The 20,878-nt window shown below is 46.3% G+C and overlaps 1 protein-coding gene and 1 long non-coding RNA gene across 3 annotated transcripts in view; one reads left to right on the forward strand and one right to left on the reverse strand.

Annotated features, from left to right (window-relative positions):
* LOC149972874 (uncharacterized) overlaps window positions 1-20,878 on the reverse strand; it is a 390,242-nt gene that overhangs the window by 296,227 nt on the left and 73,137 nt on the right. The window lies entirely within an intron of this gene.
* Window positions 1-20,878, forward strand: part of LOC110502156 (aryl hydrocarbon receptor) — a 75,653-nt gene that overhangs the window by 30,074 nt on the left and 24,701 nt on the right. The window lies entirely within an intron of this gene.

The following is a 20,878-nucleotide window of genomic DNA, read 5'->3' on the forward strand; positions in this document are numbered from 1 at the left end:
TCACAGATGAGCTATGAAGGATTGAAGTATGATTCTGGTCTGTTGAGGTGGATAGAGAGGAGAATGATAAATATGTCTGTGAGGGAGATTATGCCCTATCTCTTTCTCTCTCTCTCTTTCTTTATCTGTCTCTCTATCTATCTGTCTGTCTCTGAGGTGTGTTGTTCCTCTGTCATTTCTTTTTCACTTTTTTAAAGTAGAACTGCACTTCCTGATTTGGCCTCGTTTTTCATCAGTGCTAATTTAAAAGTTGCTAGCGGCCATGACTGAGGGCAAACAAGAGTTGTCTTTGGGATGTGGTTTCATGTGGGTGGTATTTTGGGGTGTGTCTTTGCCATTCCATCACACCAAACAATAGCTAATTCGGTTATATGTGGGCTAAAGTAGAGAATAAGAAGTTAACAGAAAGTTAAGCCGGCGCTGACCTTGTGTTTACCAAGCTGACAGCCGCTAGCTAGGATAATAGCTAGCTGCAGCTGGCTAGCCTATCTAATGATAGCTAGCTGATATTTCTTTGTCAAATCAGAGTTATGCCAAGATAGACGTGTTTGTGTGGGTTCCTCCTGCACACTCTGCTCCCTAAATAGTAATGTGACTGGATGAAAGACCCACGCCTCCCTTCACACTCCTACTGGCACTGTGTGACCCACAACTCCCTACACACTCCTACTGGCACTGTGTGACCCACAACTCCCTGCACACTCCTACTGGCATTGTGTGACCCACAACTCCCTACACACTCCTACTGGCACTGTGTGACCCACGCCTCCCTACACACTCCTACTGGCACTGTGTCACCCACGCCTCCCTACACACTCCTACTGGCACTGTGTGACCCACAACTCCCTGCACACTCCTACTGGCATTGTGTGACCCACAACTCCCTACACACTCCTACTGGCACTGTGTGACCCACGCCTCCCTACACACTCCTACTGGCACTGTGTCACCCACGCCTCCCTACACACTCCTACTGGCACTGTGTGACCCACAACGCCCTACACACTTCTACTGGCACTATGTGCCTTCGTCCACGGGGAGGATCTTTTACAGCACACACACAACGACACAGACAGATAAGCACACACACACACACACACACACACACACATACAAACACACACACACACACATCCAATGTCAGCATACATTTGTGCAATAGCAGCTTCAAGGGCACTGGACCCGTCCCGTATATAACGGTCAGGTTCTTTTTCTCCTGACACTGTGAGGCTACTTCCCCGTTATTATCATTGCTGGAGGAACAGACAGATGGTGACACCACAGCGATGCAGCGGCATTCCCATACTGCTATGAGTGGCATGTTTATGGTCATACAGCACATGCCAATGTTACCCCAAACACTTTGACCCTCCTATTTCATCCACAGGTTGTGGACAAGCTACACCTGAAACGAAGCACACCTGTCTCAGCCCCAGCCGGTCAACAAGTTTAAAGAGCATAGTGTCCATGCCAATTTAGCCTTGCATGACATGGTGTTTTAACGACCAGGCTGGTCAACTTTTAATCAGAGCTCAAAGGGTCTCGGTTGCATTGATTTTCATTCTTAATTTGATATGAGAGAACAATGGACGCAAGGTCATTTATACACTTGGCAATATCAGATTACATCATCGCACATCGCACTGTCTTATGGTCCCAGCTGTGAAGTAACCAAAGAGCTTTGATGTCATTCATTGTGATGTCGTTCATTGTGATGTCGTTCATTGTGATATCATTCATTGTGATGTCGTTCATTGTGATGTCGTTCATTGTGATATCATTCATTGTGATGTCGTTCATTGTGATGTCGTTCATTGTGATGTCGTTCATTGTCTTATGTTTCCGTCGGACGGGTTGAATTCCCAGAGACCGCGGTATTGTATTGTGTTATGTAGTGTAGTTGGATATCTCAAAGGGGTCAGCGATCACAGAAGAGTATGCACTTAGAACAGTAGCAAAAAGAATCATGAGCCGTTTTCATTGTATGTTTTCTGGTGAAAACATTACACATGGCACCATTATATAATACAACATTATATAATATATTTATCTTAGCATCGCAGGAGCACAATAGTGAGGCATACATGTAGTATACAGATTAGAGGTCGACCGATTATGATTTTTCAACGCCGATACCGATACGGATTATTGGAGGACCAAAAAAGCCGATACTGATTAATCGGCCGATTTATTATTTTTTTAATTTGTAATAATGACATTTACAACAATACTGAATGAATACTTATTTTAACTTAATATAATACATAAATAAAAATATATTTAGCCTCAAGTAGATAATGAAACATGTTCAATTTGGTTTAAATAATGCAAAAACAACGTGTTGGAGAAGAAAGTAAAAGTACAATATGTGCTATGTAAGAAAGCTAACGTTTCAGTTCCTTGCTCAGAACATGAGAACATATGAAAGCTGGTGGTTCCCTTTCCTTCAATATTCCCAGGTAAGAAGTTTTAGGTTGTAGTTATTATATTTCCCTCTATACCATTTGTATTTCAGTAACCTTTGACTATTGGATGTTCTTATAGGCACTTTAGTATTGCCAGTGTAACAGTATAGCTTCCGTCCCACTCCTCGCTCCTCCCTGGGCTCGAACCAGCAACACAACGACAACAGCCACCACATCGAAGCAGCGTTACCCATGCAGAGCAAGGGAAACAACCACACTAAGGCTCAGAGCGAGTGGCGTTTGAAACGCTATTAGCACGCGCTAACTAGCCAGCCATTTCACTTCAGTTACACCAGCCTCATCTCGGGAGTTGATAGGCTTGAAGTCATTAACAGTGCAATGCTTGATGCACAACGAAGATCTGCTGGCAAAACGCACGAAAGTGCTGTTTGAATGAATGTTTACGTGCCTGCTTCTGCCTACCACCGCTCAGTCAGATACTTAGATACTTGTATGCTTGTATGCTCAGTCAGATTATATGCAACATAGGACACGCTAGATAATATCTAGTACTATCATCAACCATGTGTAGTTAACTAGTGATTATGATTGATTGTTTTTTACAAGATAAGTTTAATGCTAGATAGCAACTTACCTTGGCTTACTGTATTTGTGTAACAGGCAGTCTCCTTGTGGAGTGCAATGAGAGAGAGGCAGGTCGTTAATTGCGTTGGACTAGTTAACTGTTCTGACATGCCAACTGTGGGACCTTATTTAGACAGGTGTGTGCCTTTCTTCTAAGTCATGTCCAATCAATTGAATTTACCACAGGTGGACTCCCAAGTTGTAGAAACATCTCTAAGATAATCACTGGAAACAGGATGTACCCGAGCTCAATTTCGAGTCTCATACAAAGGGTCGGAATACTTATGTAAATAAAGTATTTCTGTTTTTTTTTTATAAATTGCAAAAATTTTGAAAAACCTTGTTTTTGCTTAGTCATTATGGAGTATTGTGTATAGATTGATGAGGGGGGGGGATTATTTAATCTGTTTCAAAATAAGGCTCTAACATAACAAAATGTGCTACTTGGGCGAGGCAAGAACCTGTGACCTCTAAAGGCCTGCTACGTGGGAGAGACAAGAGCCTTTGTTTTGGAGAGGTCTTGTCGTTTGTTATTGAATCATGATTAACTGATCATCAGTCCAGTCCTGATTTGTGTAAAACTCTTTAAACTCCAGTTGTAATTCACCTGTCAACCCAATATCAACATATCCAAGAGAGGCCATTTTATTGAAGTGACAGGTTTTATTCCACTCACTCGGTGGTTTGCCTTTCAGTATAGCATGAGAATCCATCGTTTTAATTATGTTTTCATCTCTACTAACCGAATTTGGTGTTCTGATCCCACTGCTGACACCATACCCCCTTTTTCTGCCTTTTTTTTGGATCCCTCTCACTGCCTTTGTCCTGCTTCACCCTCTCACTGCCGTTGTCCTCCTTCACCCTCTCACTGCCTTTGTCCTGCTTCACCCTCTCACTGTCGTAGTCCTCCTTCACCCTCTCACTACCGTTGTCCTCCTTCACCCTCTCACTGCCTTTGTCCTCCTTCACCCTCTCACTGCCTTTGTCCTGCTTCACCCTCTCACTGCCGTTGTCCTCCTTCACCCTCTCACTGCCTTTGTCCTGCTTCACCCTCTCACTGTCGTTGTCCTCCTTCACCCTCTCACTGCTGTTGTCCTGCTTCACCCTCTCACTGCTGTTGTCCTGCTTCACCCTCTCACTGCCTTTGTCCTGCTTCACCCTCTCACTGCCTTTGTCCTGCTTCACCCTCTCGCTATCGTTGTCCTCCTTCACCCTCTCACTATCGTTGTCCTCCTTCACCCTCTCACTGCCGTTGTCCTCCTTCACCCTCTCACTGCTGTTGTCCTGCTTCACCCTCTCATTATCGTTGTCCTGCTTCACCCTCTCACTATCGTTGTCCTCCTTCACCCTCTCACTGCCGTTGTCCTCCTTCACCCTCTCATTGTCTGCCTGTGTGTTGTTTTTTGCTCTTTCAAGGCTGGCCTGCTACCATGGTTTATACTCTGACATTTAACAAATTCCACTGATGATCACTCTGTTGTTTTTTAAAGCTATAATCAACAGACTATGACCCAATTCAGAGCTTTATAGAGAATTGTCAGGCAATGAGAAACATGGAGGATGCATTAGTCTTTCTGTGAGTCATATCTCTCAGGGCATTGAAGAATTGTGAAATATCAACAACAAAATACAAGCTAGGCAAGATGACACCAATTCCCCCTCCTTTAGAACAGCAAAGAATTCAGAACAAAACAAACAACATTTTGTGATGCTAACAAGCATGACATAACAAGGAGACCCTGTTTTGGGAGAATGGTTATATTTTGTCTGATGTGGCTGTGGGGGTGCCATGGAGGTCGCGGAGTTTACGTAGCAGTTAAGAGCGTTGGGCCAGTAGCCTCTGCCGAGTGCCCAACAATGTTCCGGTTTTCATGGAAAATGGAAAACAGGCCTGTGACTTGACTTCCGCTTATGGACATTAAACAAGGTGACACTCCATCTTAGCTCCTCCTCCACATTTACCGGATTGGTTCAAACAGTGCTGAAGAGAACCTCCCCTGACAGTTTTTTTTTCTTCTTCTGGTCAAGACCAGTATGTAGGGGATCTAGTTTCAGGCATTTATGCCTGCTATTTAAGGTTATTGGGCAGGTAACCGAAAGGTCGCTGGGTTGAATCCCCAAGCCGACTAGGTGAAAAATCTGTCTGTGCCCTTGAGCAAGGCACTGAACTCTAATTGCTCCTGTAAGTTGCTCTGGATAAGAGCATCTGCTAAATTATTAAAATGTAAATGTAACAATCTAACATGGCTCACATTGACCCCATTCTCTTCTCTGAAAGGGAAGGTCACAGAAGGAATATAAACCACCATTACCACTCACACCCTATCAAGCATCAACCACTATTACTCACCACCATCACAATCTGATCAGAGGGGCTAAATGTAGACAGGACATATGCAGTGCCTTCGGAAAGTATTCAGACCCGTTGACTTTATCCACATTTTGTTACGTTAAAGCCTTATTCTAAAATGAATTACATTGCTTTTATCCCTCATCAATCTACACACAATACCCCATAATGACAAAGCAAAATCAGGTTTTTAGACATTTCTGCTAATTTATTAAAAATTAAAAACTTAAATATCACATTTACATAAGTATTCAGACCCTTTACTCAGTACTTTGTTGAATAACCTTTGGCAGTGATTACAGCATCGGGTCTTCTTGGGTATGACCCTACAAGCTTGGCACACCTCTATTTGGAGAGTTTATCCCATTCTTCTCTGCAGATCCTCTGAAGCTCTGTCAGGTTGGATGGGGAGTGTTGTGCACAGCTATTTTCAGGTCTCTCCAAAGACGTTCGATTGGGTTCAAGTCCGGGCTCTGGTTGGGCCACCCAAGGACATTCAGAGACTTGTCCCAAACCGTTGCCCTCAGTCTGAGGTCCTGATTGCTTTGGAGCAGGTTTTCATCAAGGATTATTTTTTTCAATTTAACTAGGCAAGTCCGTTAAGAACAAATTCTTATTTACAATGACGGTCTACCGGGGAACAGTGGGTTAACCGCCTTGTTCAGGGCAGAATGCCAGATTTTTACCTTGTCAGCTCGGGAATTCGATCTAGCAACCTTTCGGTTACTGGCCCAACGATATAACCACTAAGCTACCTGCCGCCCCCTAGGCTCTCTCTGTACTTTTCTCCATTCATCCTTCCCTCGATCCTGACTAATCTCTGTCACTGAAAAACATCCCCACAGCATGATGCTGCCACGACCATGCTTCATCGTAGGGATGGTGCCAGGTTTCCTCCAGACGTGACACTTGGCATTCCGGTCCAAAAAGTTAAATCTTGGTTTCATCAGACTAGACAATCTTGTTTCTCATAGTCTGAGAGTCTTTCGATGTCTTTTGGAAAACTCAATGCGGGCTGTCATGTGCCTTTTACTGAAGAGTGGCTTCCGTCTGGTCACTCTAACATAAAGGCCTGATTGCTGGAGTGCTGCAGAGATGATTGTCCTTCTGGAAGGTTCTCCCATCTCCACAGAGGAACTCTCGAGCTCTGTCAGAGTGACCATCGGGTTCTTGGTCACCTCCCTGACCAAGGCCCTTCTCCCCCGATTGCTCAGTTTGGCTGGGCGGCCAGCTCTAGGAAGAGTCTTGGGAGTTTCAAACTTCTTCCTTTCAAGAATGATGGAGGCCGCTGTGTTCTTGGGGACCTTCAATGCTGCAGAAATGTTTTGGTACCCTTCCCCAGATCTGTTCCTCAACACAATCCTGTCTCGGAGTTCTACAGATAATTCCTTAGACCTCATGGCTTGGTTTTTGCTCTGACATGCACTGTCAACTGTGGGATCTTATATAGACAGGTGTGTGCCTTTCCGAATCACGTCGAATCAATTGAATTTACCACAGGTTGACTCCAATCAAGTTGTAGAAACATCTCAAGGATGATCAATGGAAACAGGATGCACCTGAGCTCAATTTCGAGTCTCATAGCAACGGTCTGAATAGTTCTGGTATTTCTGTTTTTAGTTTTAATACATTTGCAAAAAAAAATGTAAAACCCGTTTTTGCTGTGTCGTTATGGGGTTTTTGTGTGTAGATTTTAGAATAAGACTGCAAAATAACAAAATGTGGAAAAAGTCAAGGACTATACGCCACTGTGATAAAAGGCAGAATATGTTTCCTTCCCTTACAGTCATAACAGGAAATAACAAAATATGATTCATGTTCTTCTGGTCATAACAGTAAGTAACAGATGTTTCCTTTCCCTGCTGTCATAATAGGAAGTAACATAAGATGTTTCCTACCCTCCTGTCATAACAGGAAGTAATAGAAGATGTTTCCTTTCCCTCCGGTCATAACAGGAAGTAACAGAAGATGTTTCCTCCACTCCGGTCATAACAGGAAGTAACAGAAGATGTTTCCTTTCCCTCCCGTCATAACAGGAAGTAACAGGAACATTAATCAAGTGAACGAATGAGGGATGGCCTTATAGGGAAGCTGGCTCACACCATTGGCTCTCTCTGTGTCGTTATACCCACCCTTTCCTGCACACCTACGTGAGAATAGAGAGATCTGTGTTCTAGATTTGCTAGAACTAAATGTTTTCAAATCAAGATAATATTCCCGTATGCATAGCTGGCATGGTTTCATTTCTCTCCCTCTTTCTGACGCTGTGCCGCCAACCCCCTCCCCCCACTACACTGCCAGCCCCTTCTCTGTCTCTATGACAACATATTGCACTTTCCTTTATTCTCAGTAACTCACTTTCTTGCACAATCTGACTTTCATCTGACTGTCAACTGCATTAAACATTTTCTCTGTTATTCTCTATTTTAGAGCTCCTTTCAGTCTTGTAAGAGCTGGTACTCAGTGTCTCTTTCTGGCTAGCACGGTCTCCCTGGCTATCGCTGTCTCTCTTTCTGGCTATCGCGGTCTCTCTTTCTGGCTAGCACGGTCTCCCTGGCTATCGCGCTCTCTCTTTCTGGCTATCGCGGTCTCTCTTTCTGGCTAGCGCGGTCTCTCTTTCTGGCTAGCGCGTTCTCTCTTTCTGGCTAGCACCCTCTTTCTTTCTGGCTAGCACCCTCTTTCTTTCTGGCTAGCGCAGTCTCTCTTTCTGGCTAGCACGGTCTCTCTTTCTGGCTAGCACGGTCTCTCTTTCTGGCTAGCACGGTCTCTCTTTCTGGCTAGCACCATCTCTCTTTCTGGCTAGCACCCTCTTTCTTTCTGGCTAGCACCCTCTTTCTTTCTGGCTAGCACCCTCTTTCTTTCTGGCTAGCACCCTCTTTCTTTCTGGCTAGCACCCTCTTACTTTCTGGCTAGAGCAGTCTCTCTTTTTGGCTAGCGCAGTCTCTCTTTCTAGCACCGTCTCTCTTTCTGGCTAGCACCGTCTCTCTTACATAAATCTACTTTCTTATCTCGGAGGTCCAGATTTAAGTATGAAATCAGTGTATTCAGGGAACACAATGCACTACCTTGATGGGCTATTAAGTCATGTCTTTCATGTACATAATACACTGTAGATCTGTAGCTCTCCTAAATAGCCAAACCAGCTGTATTACCTCCCCCTCTTTCAGTTAATTAAATACTGTTGAAAATATGTCAACTTCTATAAGGGCTACGGCAGTTCATTCTACTCTGAATGAAAGGAAGTCACTCCTCTTGCCTGGAGGGAATCACATCGAGGAAACATCAAACATCAAAAGCTTGTTCTACAGTTCTAGAATCCTCTAATGGTGTTTGTGACAGACAGAGGAGGCCACAGTGGGCTGCTAGTTATTAAGGCTCTCTCAGAGCGGCGTCGGGTTTCATAGCCAGGCATACTGAAAAACACTGACATGGACAATCAGCCATGGTAGAATAGGGTCAAAACATCCTATTCTCTCTAGTCAAATGTCATTGGGTGGATGATGATATCAGATATACTCATAAAACATATGGATTCAAATCAGACACTTCTGCTGCTTGTTTTAGTAACGCTTGGAGGGTGGAAAGGGAGATTGATTTGTTAGCTATTTGTTAGCTATTCTACGGTCTAACTGCTGCCCAAACCTTTAACTTAATCATGTATTTGCTTACTGTTATATAAACGGAATCACCTGGTAGTACGCATGAATGTATGCTGACAGGAATGAACCAGGGGCTGTGAATTGAGGTGTATACTGAGTAAACATATATAATGGACTGTGAACAGACGTCTTTTGCTTTTCCTTGTAGATAATAGAGGCCTTATGTAGGCCCCATTCAGGCTCTTTGAAAAGCCTCTGTCTTCAAATCAGCTGTGGGTTTTGTTCAAAGTTTTCATGAGAAAATTGATGCGAGCTTGTCTTTGTTTCATGGCTCGTCTGTGATCGTAAAAGAGAATGCTGGCATTATGGCAAGGTGTTGCATAACCAGCTGACTGTGTGAAGGATAAGAGTCCTATCAGTAATCAATGTAGGTTTTTTACAGCATGAAAATGCATGTCTTTTACAGATGTAGGATCTTAATTTGAGACTGTTTGCTACAGCAGGAAAATAATCCTACAGCAACAGAAAATGTGAATTGTTATGTGGATTATAATTCATGGACATTTTTGTAGGAGTTGATACATTTTTCATAAGGGAAATGTGGAAGTGGTAATTTCAGAAACTTCAGAATCCTTTTGAAACTTCAAAATACACTACACATTTTAAATCTCCTGCATTCCCTACATGTATTCGTAGTACATCATTTTGTAATGACTGCTGAACTGAGAAATAACAAATACAGAGAGAACAGTGTAGGAGCTGTGAGGTTCTGGAACTATCTGGATGACCACCAAACAGTCCAGCCGATCTGGCAGTGTCGGCTGTTGATTGTGTTAAACCTTGAGTCTGTTCCAAAGACAGGTTTTCGTATTGCAAACATATAGCAGCTTACACACACACACACACACACACACACACACACACACACACACACACACACACACACACACACCCTCCTCACTCATGGGCCCCTAGGGCTTTTGTAAGCAATACCGACAAGAACGATTCCCTTATCTGAGCAGCCGCCGCAGGAAAATCCCAGGATGTGGCCTCTCCCCAGGCCGTCCATCCACTCTAGTCACGCAATGCTTTTAGGGGGAACTCACACCCCCCTGCCTGACTCCTCTTGGCAAGCGCCTACACAGTACACACACACACCACACATAGGTGAATGTAAACACGCTCACACAAATTCATGCATATCTAGAAACAGACATTAACAAGCACACACACATACTGAACGCTGCTCAGGCTCAAGTCTCTGAACAAACTCCCAGGCAAAAAAAAGCAGTGTGTCAAACAACCAAACAGACAAAACACCAGATCATCAGCATCCAAAACACACACTGCAAGACAGGCCAATCCAAGGCTAAATCTGGAGCATCCAAAACACACACTGCAAGACAGGCCAATCCAAGGCTAAATCTGGAGCACCCAAAACACACACTGCAAGACAGGCCAATCCAAGGCTAAATCTGGAGCATCCAAAACACACACTGCAAGCCCCCCAGTGAACCCAATAGGACCAGGCTAGCCCCCCCCAGTGAACCCAATAGGACCAGGCTAACCCGAAGTGAACTCAATAGGGCCAGGCTAGTCCCCTAGTGAACCAGACCCAATAGAGCCAGGCTAGTCCCCCAGTGAACCTAATAGGACCAGGCTAGTCCCCCAGTGAACCCAATAGGGCCAGGCTAGCCCCCAGTGAACCCAATAGGACCAGGCTAGCTCCCAGTGAACCCAATAGGACCAGGCTAGTCCCCCAGTGAACCCAATAGGACCAGGCTAGTCCCCTAGTGAACCAGACCCAATAGAGCCAGGCTAGCCCCCTAGTGAACCCAATAGGACCAGGCTAGTCCCCTAGTGAACCCAATAGGACCAGGCTAGTCCCCCAGTGAACCAAATAGGACCAGGCTAGTCCCCTAGTGAACCAGACCCAATAGAGCCAGGCTAGCCCCCCAGTGAACTCAATAGGACCAGGCTAGTCCCCTAGTGAACCCAATAGGACCAGGCTAGTCCCCTAGTGAACCAGACCCAATAGTGCCAGGCTAGTCCTCCAGTGAACCCAATAGGACCAGGCTAGTCCCCTAGTTTACCAGACCCAATAGAGCCAGGCTAGTCCCCCAGTGAACCCAATAGGACCAGGCTAGTCCCCCAGTGAACCCAATAGGACCAGGCTAGTCCCCCAGTGAACCCAATAGGACCAGGCTAGCCCCCCAGTGAACCCAATAGGACCAGGCTAACCCCCAGTGAACCCACTAGGACCAGGCTAGTCCCCCAATGAACCCAATAGGGCCAGGCTAGCCCCCAAGTGAACCCAATAGGACCAGGCTAGCCCCCCAGTGAACCAGACCCAATAGGACTAGGCTAGTCCCCCAGTGAACCCAATAGGACCAGGCTAACCCCCAGTGAACCCAATAGGACCAGGCTAGCCCCCCAGTGAACCCAATAGGACCAGGCTAACCCCCAGTGAACCCAATAGGACCAGGCTAACCCCCAGTGAACCCAATAGGACCAGGCTAGCCCCCCCCAGTGAACCCAATAGGACTAGGCTTGTCCCCCAGTGAACCAGACCCAATAGGACCAGGCTAACCCCCAGTGAACACAATAGGACCAGGCTAACCCCCAGTGAACCAGACCCAATAGGACTAGGCTAGTCCCCCAGTGAACCCAATAGGACCAGGCTGGATAATATTATACTGTATGAGTCCAAAGGCCCATATGTTTCAGGACATCCGTAAATATACAGTAGTTTAGATTACACAAGAACGCTGCAGGCCCTAATGCTGGAAAAACCACCTCAAAGAAAAACAAACAAGGTTTAATATGCTTCCCCAGAAAGGGAACAGTCATTGTAGTAAACTGTGATCTTGTCCTATTCTAACTCCTATGCTGATTCACTCAGACATGCTGTGCAGCACATGAGTACACAGTATATTACTACAACTCATATCACACATAGTAGTGCTAGATCGCTCTCTCTCGCTCTCTCTCCCTTTTCTCTCCCCCCTCCCCCCCTTTTCGTTCTCTCTTTCTCTCACACTCCCCCCTTTCTCTCACACTCCCCCTTTTCTCTCTCTCTCTCTCTCTCTCTCTCTCTCTCTCTCTCTCTCTCTCTCTCTAAAGCTGTTCTGCAGGTCAGAACCTGCTTATCGACTGATGATGCACGCCACTCAGACACCAAGGGAGAAACCAAAACTCCATTCAGCTGTGGGGATTTACTTGCTTTGAACTCACACAGATTGGGTGGGCTCAGGAGGGCTGAGGTGTGTGTGTGCGTACAGTACATGCGTGTGTGTGAGCGTGTGTGTCACTAGGATTGGGCATGTTTTTAGGGGAAAGACGGAAATAGATTGGGCTCTGTTTTGAAGACGATGCCCTTTGCAGACGGGGACGTGTGACAAGAAAATATTACAAGTGTAACGCCCTGACCTTAGAGAGCCGTTTTATTTCTCTATTTGGTTAGGTCAGGGTGTGATTTGGGTGGGAATTCTATGTTTTCTATTTCTTTTTTTTTTTGCCCGAGTGTGGTTCCCAATCAGAGGCAGCTGTCTATCGTTGTCTCTGATTGGGAATCATACTTAGGCAGCCTTTTTTCCCACCTAAGGTTGTGGGTAATTATTATTTTCTGTGTCTGTTTGTGTGCGCCACGGTTGCGTCACGGTTGTGTCTGTTTACCCGTTATTTTTGTGAAGGTTTCACTACGATTAAAAGAAAGGTGGAATTAAATGCACGCTGTGCCTTGGCTCATCTATGACAGGGAGTTTGAAGACGGTGATCGTGACAGAATTAACCACCACAAAAAGACCAAGCAGTGTGCGCCAACTTGGAGGACGAGCTGGACGGGGAAGAGATTATGGCAGGAGACAAGACCCGGTCACGGAAGCCCGAGAGGCAGCTCCCCAAAAACATTTTTTGAAGCCTGTAGTGATGATCCATGGCATGAAGCCTCCAGTGATGATCCATGGCCTGGAGCCTGTAGTGATGATCCATGGCATGAAGCCTCCAGTGATGATCCATGGCCCGGAGCCTGTAGTGATGATCCATGGCATGAAGCCTCCAGTGATGATCCATGGCCCGGAGCCTGTAGTGATGATCCATGGCATGAAGCCTCCAGTGATGATCCATGGCCTGGAGCCTGTAGTGATGATCCATGGCATGAAGCCTCCAGCGGTGGTCTGCAGTCCGGAGCCGCCACCGAGAATAGATGTCCACCCGGACCCCCCCCCCCCCCCCCCTATAGAGTCAGGTTTTGCGGCCAGAGTCCGCACCTTTTGGGGGGAGTACTGTCAAGCCCTGACCTTGGAGAGCCGTTTTATTTCTCTATTTGGTTAGGTCAGGGTGTGATTTGGGTGGGCATTCTATGTTTTCTATTTCTTTTTTTTTGGTTGAGTGTGGTTCCCAATCAGAGGCAGCTGTCTATCGTTAGGCAGCCTTTTTTCCCACCTAAGGTTGTGGGTAATTATTATTTTCTGTGTGTGTTTGTGTGCACCACGGTTGCGTCATGTTTGTTTCTGTTTACCTGTTCTTTTTGTGAAGGTTTCATTACGATTAAAATAAAGGTGGAATTAAATGCACGCTGCGCCTTGGCTCATCTATGACAGGGAGTTTGAAGACAGTGAACGTGACAACAAGTTGGAACCACAGACAAAGTGAGCTTCTCTCATTTTCTTTGAAACAATGACATGAAGTGACAAATTGGCGCGACAGCTTTCACCGTATAATACCACAGTCAGACGATCAAAGGTGGAAAATGAGGCAAGTTTCAGTGGTCTACCATCTTGCTGAGAGCTTTTCAACTTCCCGATGGAGCGCTTCACTCACATTGGCAAAGGGGGCATCTTTCTCGCTCCTCCATAAATCTCACAGCCAAAGCAAACAGACAAGCTAAGTGCCAGTAGACGAGCCTGGCACAGACCGTCTCTCTCTCTCTCTCTTCTCCATAAGTGCCAGTAGACGAGCCTGGCACAGAGTGTCTCTCTCTCTTCTCCATAAATGCCAGTAGTCGAGCCTGGTAAAGACTCTCTCTCTTCTCCATAAATGCCAGTAGATGAGCCTGGCACAGACTGTCTCTCTCTCTCTTCTCCATAAATGCCAGTAGTCGAGCCTGGTAAAGACTGTCTCTCTCTCTCTCTTTCTTCTCCATAAATGCCAGGCGCTGTGCAGTAATAAAATAGTTACACACTCCCTGCTGCCTCTCGCCCGAGGCGTTATGTGTACCATTAGCAACATAAGCAGTGGGATCTCAGCCTTCCTTTTACAACTGGGGCTGTGCCAAAACCCGTCTTTTATAATCCCTTCAATGGAAGTGGTTGTCTAAACAGGCTTCGTAGCTCTTCGGCGATGACACACAGTGTTCCAGGTACAGACCAGTGGCATCACTCCCATTTCACATCACCTGTCAATCAACCTCGTTGGTTGTGTAAATGAAGAGTGATTACAGTTTCAAGAGGGGTACATTCTGTCTGAATAATCCCCTAGAATGTTAGTCAATGTGTACCCACAGATAAACACTGCTACAGTCTGACTCCTCAAATAATGATGTGAAAAAGATGGCATAGAATGTCGTAGACACCTTTCATAAAAGCGATCTGAGACATTTGTCTGTAAAAGTTTTAATTCTACACAATAAAAAATACATTTAAGGTTTATTTGTCAAATATTTGACTTGGATTATACGATACTACCCAATATCCACAGGTACAATAGCTTTTGATTTTCCCATTGCTAGAAGTGCTTCCAACATTTTACACCAATGCAAAGCTTTTCCTTTCAGGATTAAATGTAAAACTGCAGCCAGACCGGTGATCATGTCATGAAACCCTTCATGTATTTTTTAACCATACGAATGGCATATTTGGGCTGTTTAGTTCTCGTTCTTCTGAAAGTCTGCCCGGGTAGGGTAGGGTAAGGTAAGGTAGGGTAGGGTAAGGTAGGGTAGGGTAAGGTAGGGTAGGGTAAGGTAGGGTAAGGTAAGGGTAGGGTAGGGTAGGGTAGGGTAAAGCCAGGGAATGTTCATCCGAGAGCCTAAAAGCCGTTTGCCACATACAGTCAGTCAACACACATCAATCATACCATTCTCATTGTCATGTAAATAAATACACATACTATATTTTTTTACGCATATTTAACCCCTTTCAAACACTGATATACAGTTTAATGTGTTAGTATTTTTCCTGTTGGGAATCTGCTGCTGTGTTTTTGTGAACGATTCTTCTCTGAGAAGAATGCCCGGTTCGACTGGTTGTGTTTCATGTTGTCTAAAGAAGAACCCTTTCACACAGAGAGCGTATCCACAACTGTGATCATTATAACTGCTAGCCTCTATGTAAACATGCCCTATCTGTTTGGCGATCTTGGGAATACCCTCTCTACAGTTTATTACTGTATGTTCTCTTTCATTTTAATTGCGTAGAATAAAAGTCGTTTGTATAGGGTTACATGTTTTGCCAGAAGCAAGTCAACATATCTGTGAAGCCCCAGAAATATGAGGAGTTGTTTTGTAGCAACAGCAGGTGCTTCACAGTTCCATTTATTTAATGGAAAAGGATTTTCATAGAAATCAACTAGTTTTACAGTGATGAATTATGCTCTGATCTGATATGGATTATTAAACTCTTCAGTCTGTCTTTCTAATGGGATGCTACACCTATAATGTGCACAAGCATGCTGCAATAAAATCATGAGCGCTTTTGTCTTGCATCAATATTACACAGTTCCATAAAGCCTGTTACAAAATATTCATAATTAATATTGTAAAGAGAGGCATTCTCCTTAAAGCTGGTGTCCATCTGTTTTTCAGTGAAAACCTGGCGAGTTGACTTGTTCAACCTTTTGATCAAGGTATTTTTAACAAGGAGTTAGACTGAACATAAATAGCCCATGTTTTTGGTACGAACTGGCAGCCAATATTGTAATTTAGAAAAAAGTAGATTTAGTCAGTGGCAAGGCTTCAAACCCATCGAGTGAGAGCAGAACCATCTCTCGTGATCTTACACATGCCAGTTGTTCACTCTGCGTCTCCTAATGTTTGGCTGTGGTACAGGGACGGGGATGGGACAGGGACTGGCACAGGGATGGGATGGGGACAGGGATGGGATGGAGACAGGGACTGGCACAGGGATGGGATGGGTACAGGGATGGGATGGGGACTGGTACAGGGATGGGATGGGGACTGGCACAGGGATGGGATGGGGACTGGCACAGGGATGGGGTGGGATGGGGACTGGCACAGGGACTGGCACAGGGACTGGCACAGGGATGGGACAGGGACTGGCACAGGGATGGGATGGGGACAGGGATTGGACGGGGACTGGGACTGGCACAGGGATGGGACTGGGATAAGACGGAGATGGGTACAGGAATGGGACGGGGACAGGGATGGGATGGGGACATGGACTAGCATGGGATGGCACAGGGATGGGATGGGAACAGGGACTGGCACAGGAATGGGACAGGGATGGGACGGGGACTGGCACAGAGATGGGGTGGGGACAAGGACATTGATGGGACAAGGATGGGACGGGGACAGGGATGGGATGGGGACAGGGATGGGACAGGGACAGGGATAGGAATGGGATAGGCACAGGGATCAGACGGGGACAGGGATGAAACGGGGACAGGGTTGAGACGGGGACAGGGATGGGACAGGGATAGGAATGGGATAGGCACAGGGATCAGACGGGGACAGGGATGGGACGGGGACAGGGATGGGACAAGGATAGGAATGGGATAGGTACAGGGATCAGACGGGGACACAGATCCGACGGGGACAGGGATGGGACGGGGACAGGGATAGGAATGGGATAGGCACAGGGATCCGACGGGGACAGGGATTGGGTAGGGATGACATGAAGAAATACACTGCAGGGACAGAAGAGCAATACGAGACAGGAATTATTGCGTCCTGTAGAATCACGTAAAGCCTCGTTTTAGAGACCAACTCTGTGTTTCTGTCCAGTAGAGGACAGGACATAGATAGGGGTGTGTGGTGGCTCAATGAGTAATGACAGAGTAGAGAATTGACAAAAAGAGAAGGACAGAACAGGCCATGAGAGAGAGATGATTGGCAGATGAGTGAAGCAGGTATGACGGGGAAGGAAACCAGTAGAATAGCTGAGCGGAGTAGGGTGGAGGAGTTGGGCCAGTGAGGGGGAGAGGAGGAGTTGGGCCAGTGAGAGGGAGGGAGGAGGAGGAGTTGGGCCAGTGAAGGGGAGAGGAGGAGTTGGGCCAGTGAGAGGTAGAGAGGAGGAGTTGGGCCAGTGAGAGGGAAGGAGGGAGTTGGGCCAGTGAGAGAGAGGGAAGGAGGGAGTTGGGCCAGTGAGAGGGAGGGAGGAGGAGTTGGGCCAGTGAGAGGGAGGGAGGAGGAGTTGGGCCAGTGAGAGGGAGAGAGGAGGAGTTGGGCCAGTGAGAGGGAGAGAGGAGGAGTTGGGCCAGTGAGGGGGAGAGAGGAGGAGTTGGGCCAGTGAGAGGGAGAGAGGAGGAGTTGGGCCAGTGAGAGGGAGAGGAGGGGTTGGGCCAGTGAGCGGGAGAGGGGGAGTTGGGCCAGTGAGAGGGAGGGAGAGAGGTCATGAGCAGATGAGCTCTTGCATCTTTCGGCATGTTCTTGGAAAAATATAGATTTGGAGTTAGATAAACTTAGATTTTTCGTCAGGGTCCCATTACTGAGTTACCTGAAAGGCCCAAGCTATACAGCAAATGCTCTGGCAAACAAACTGAAAACACCATCCAACCTGGAACTAAGTGAGTAATGTTTAGTCTGAAGCTAGATTTGATATTAAATAGCCAAGAAGAAAAATACATTACAATGATATATTTTACTTTATGGGGACTGAATACTGAGTTGGACTACCAAGCCTGCTAGGACAAGGAGTTGGACTACCAAGCCTGCTAGGACAAGGAGTTGGACTACCAAGCCTGCTAGGACAAGGAGTTGGACTACCAAGCCTGCTAGGACAAGGAGTTGGACTACCAAGCCTGCTAGGACAAGGAGTTGGACTACCAAGCCTGCTAGGACAAGGAGTTGGACTACCAGGCCTGCTAGGACAAGGAGATGGACTACCAAGCCTGCTAGGACAAGGAGTTGGACTACCAAGCCTGCTAGGACAAGGAGATGGACTACCAAGCCTGCTAGGACAAGGAGTTGGACTACCAAGCCTGCTAGGACAAGGAGATGGACTACCAAGCCTGCTAGGACAAGGAGTTGGACTACCAAGCCTGCTAGGACAAGGAGTTGGACTACCAAGCCTGCTAGGACAAGGAGATGGACTACCAAGCCTGCTAGGACAAGGAGTTGGACTACCAAGCCTGCTAGGACAAGGAGATGGACTACCAAGCCTGCTAGGACAAGGAGATGGACTACCAAGCCTGCTAGGACAAGGAGATGGACTACCAAGCCTGCTAGGACAAGGAGATGGACTACCAAGCCTGCTAGGACAAGGAGATGGACTACCAAGCCTGCTAGGACAAGGAGATGGACTACCAAACCTGCTAGGACAAGGAGTTGGACTACCAAGCCTGCTAGGACAAGGAGTTGGACTACCAAGCCTGCTAGGACAAGGAGTTGGACTACCAAGCCTGCTAGGACAAGGAGTTGGACTACCAAGCCTGCTAGGACAAGGAGATGGACTACCAAGCCTGCTAGGACAAGGAGATACAGCTTCAACTAGCACTGACGTGTCAGATGAGAGGAGTCAGATCCCTTTAGCCCAACAACGGCAGGAGAATCAAACCGGCTACTCCAAACCAAATGCAGAGGCCTTTGAAGCTGCCTCCCACTGATCAGAGGTCATTAGAATACAGTACCCTCGGTATATAAAAAAATGATAAGCTAAGAAAAGAGTACAAAATGGAGCTCATTATGGAAAATCAAGAGATATTTTTAGCTGACTGTTAAAAAATTGGGAACATTAGCAACTTAATCTTCCACACAGACCATCCCCTGGCATGGCACAGTGTTATATTAACACACACCATCCCCTGGCATGGCACAGTGTTATATTAACACAGACCATCCCCTGGCATGGCACAGTGTTATATTAACACAGACCATCCCCTGGCATGGCACAGTGTTATATTAACACAGACCATCCCCTGGCATGGCACAGTGTTATATTAACACAGACCATCCCCTGGAATGGCACAGTGTTATATTAACACAGACCATCCCCTGGCATGGCACAGTGTTATATTAACACACTACCCCTCTGTTAAGGGGGGGGGGGGGGTGTTAACGAGGGGTGGAAACTCAGGATATTGAACAATGAGGACTCTGAGTCAGAAATATAAATCTCTATAAATCTGGAACAGTATTGGTAACCCCAAACAGTTTCAGGTGGACTTTCACCTAATCAAATAATTAGCTCAGCTGGAAAAGCTCTCCCTTGAGAAAGATACCCCAATCCTAAGCGGGTCAGACTAGACCTCTTCATTATATAACCCCACAGACGAGCAACCCAAGTGGAAAGTCAACCTCACAGCACAGATTAGTACTCCCTCATTGAAATGAAGGATAAATTCACCCAGCTGGAGGTAAGGCAGGTGGAGCTGGAACAGCAGGTGATTACACTCCAGTCAGCACAGATCCAGACAACGGTCCAGCACAACAACACCCCCTTAACTAGATCTGGAGAGCTGGAGGTGGAGAGAGACATATCTGCACTCTGGACTGAGGTGAGACAACTTCAACAGGAGAAAGAGCAGGATCAGGAGAAGAACAGAGCACTAGAGGAGAGGATCAGACTGCTGGAGGAGAGGGTGTCAAATCAAATCAAATTGTATTTGTCACATACACATGGTTAGCAGATGTAAATGCGAGTGTAGCGAAATGCTTGTGCTTCTAGTTCCGACAATGCAGTAATAACAAGTAATCTAACTAACAATTCCAAAACTCGTGTGGGGGATGGCTTGTGACAGAGAACAACCTACTAGAGAGGTGGCCACCCCCACAGAGAAGCCAGCAGAACAGCCCATCTCAGCTCCCGACAAAAGTCTTGACACCATAGCAGAACAGTCCACCCCTGACCATAGCCTCAAAATCACAGCTGGTACAGACAAATGAAGAACCCCAAGCCCAGGGGATCTCACCCCCTCTGAACCCCCCCCCCCCCCCCCCCCCCCGTCAGCCACCCTGATAGCCCTCCTGACAACCCCCCCCAACCCACACACACACACACACACACACCCACTGAGGACATACACAAGACACAGATTGTTCTCCTTACGGACTCAAACGGGAAAATATATACAAGAAAAAATACTTTTCCCCTAACACAGTGTCTAAACTCTGGTGTCCAAACATCCAGCTCACCCTAGACCTTCTGTCTGAGGACCAACTAGGTTAACCTAGCCACATAATAATACACACAGGCACAAACGACCTGAGAGCACAGCAGGAAAGGGAGTGATAGAAAAAGCTTCTACTTTCCCCAACGCACAAGTGGTTATCTCCACCCTGCTACCACGAAAATACTTCCACCCTGCTACCATACAGCGGGTAAACGCAAGTATTCCCGTGACTGTGCCTGACAACCACATTTTTTCCTGGCCCACCACTCCACCCTGGACTTGAACAGCCTTTTTATTTGATTTATTTCACCTTTATTTAACCAAGTAGGTAAGTTGAGAACAAGTTCTCATTTACAATTGCAACCTGGCCAAGATAAAGCAAACCAGTTCGACACATACAACAACACAGAGTTACAGATGAAGTAAAACAAACATACAGTCAATAATACAGTATAAACAAGTCTATATACGATGTGAGCAAATGAGGTGAGATAAGGGAGGTAAATGCAAAAAAAGGCCATGGTGGTGAAGTAAATACAATATAGCAAGTAAAACACTGGAATGGTTGATTTGCAGTGGAAGAATGTGCAAAGTAG

This window comes from Oncorhynchus mykiss, chromosome 22, assembly GCF_057628025.1.
Source record: "Oncorhynchus mykiss isolate SJ-2025 chromosome 22, ASM5762802v1, whole genome shotgun sequence".
Taxonomy (NCBI): domain Eukaryota; kingdom Metazoa; phylum Chordata; class Actinopteri; order Salmoniformes; family Salmonidae; genus Oncorhynchus; species Oncorhynchus mykiss.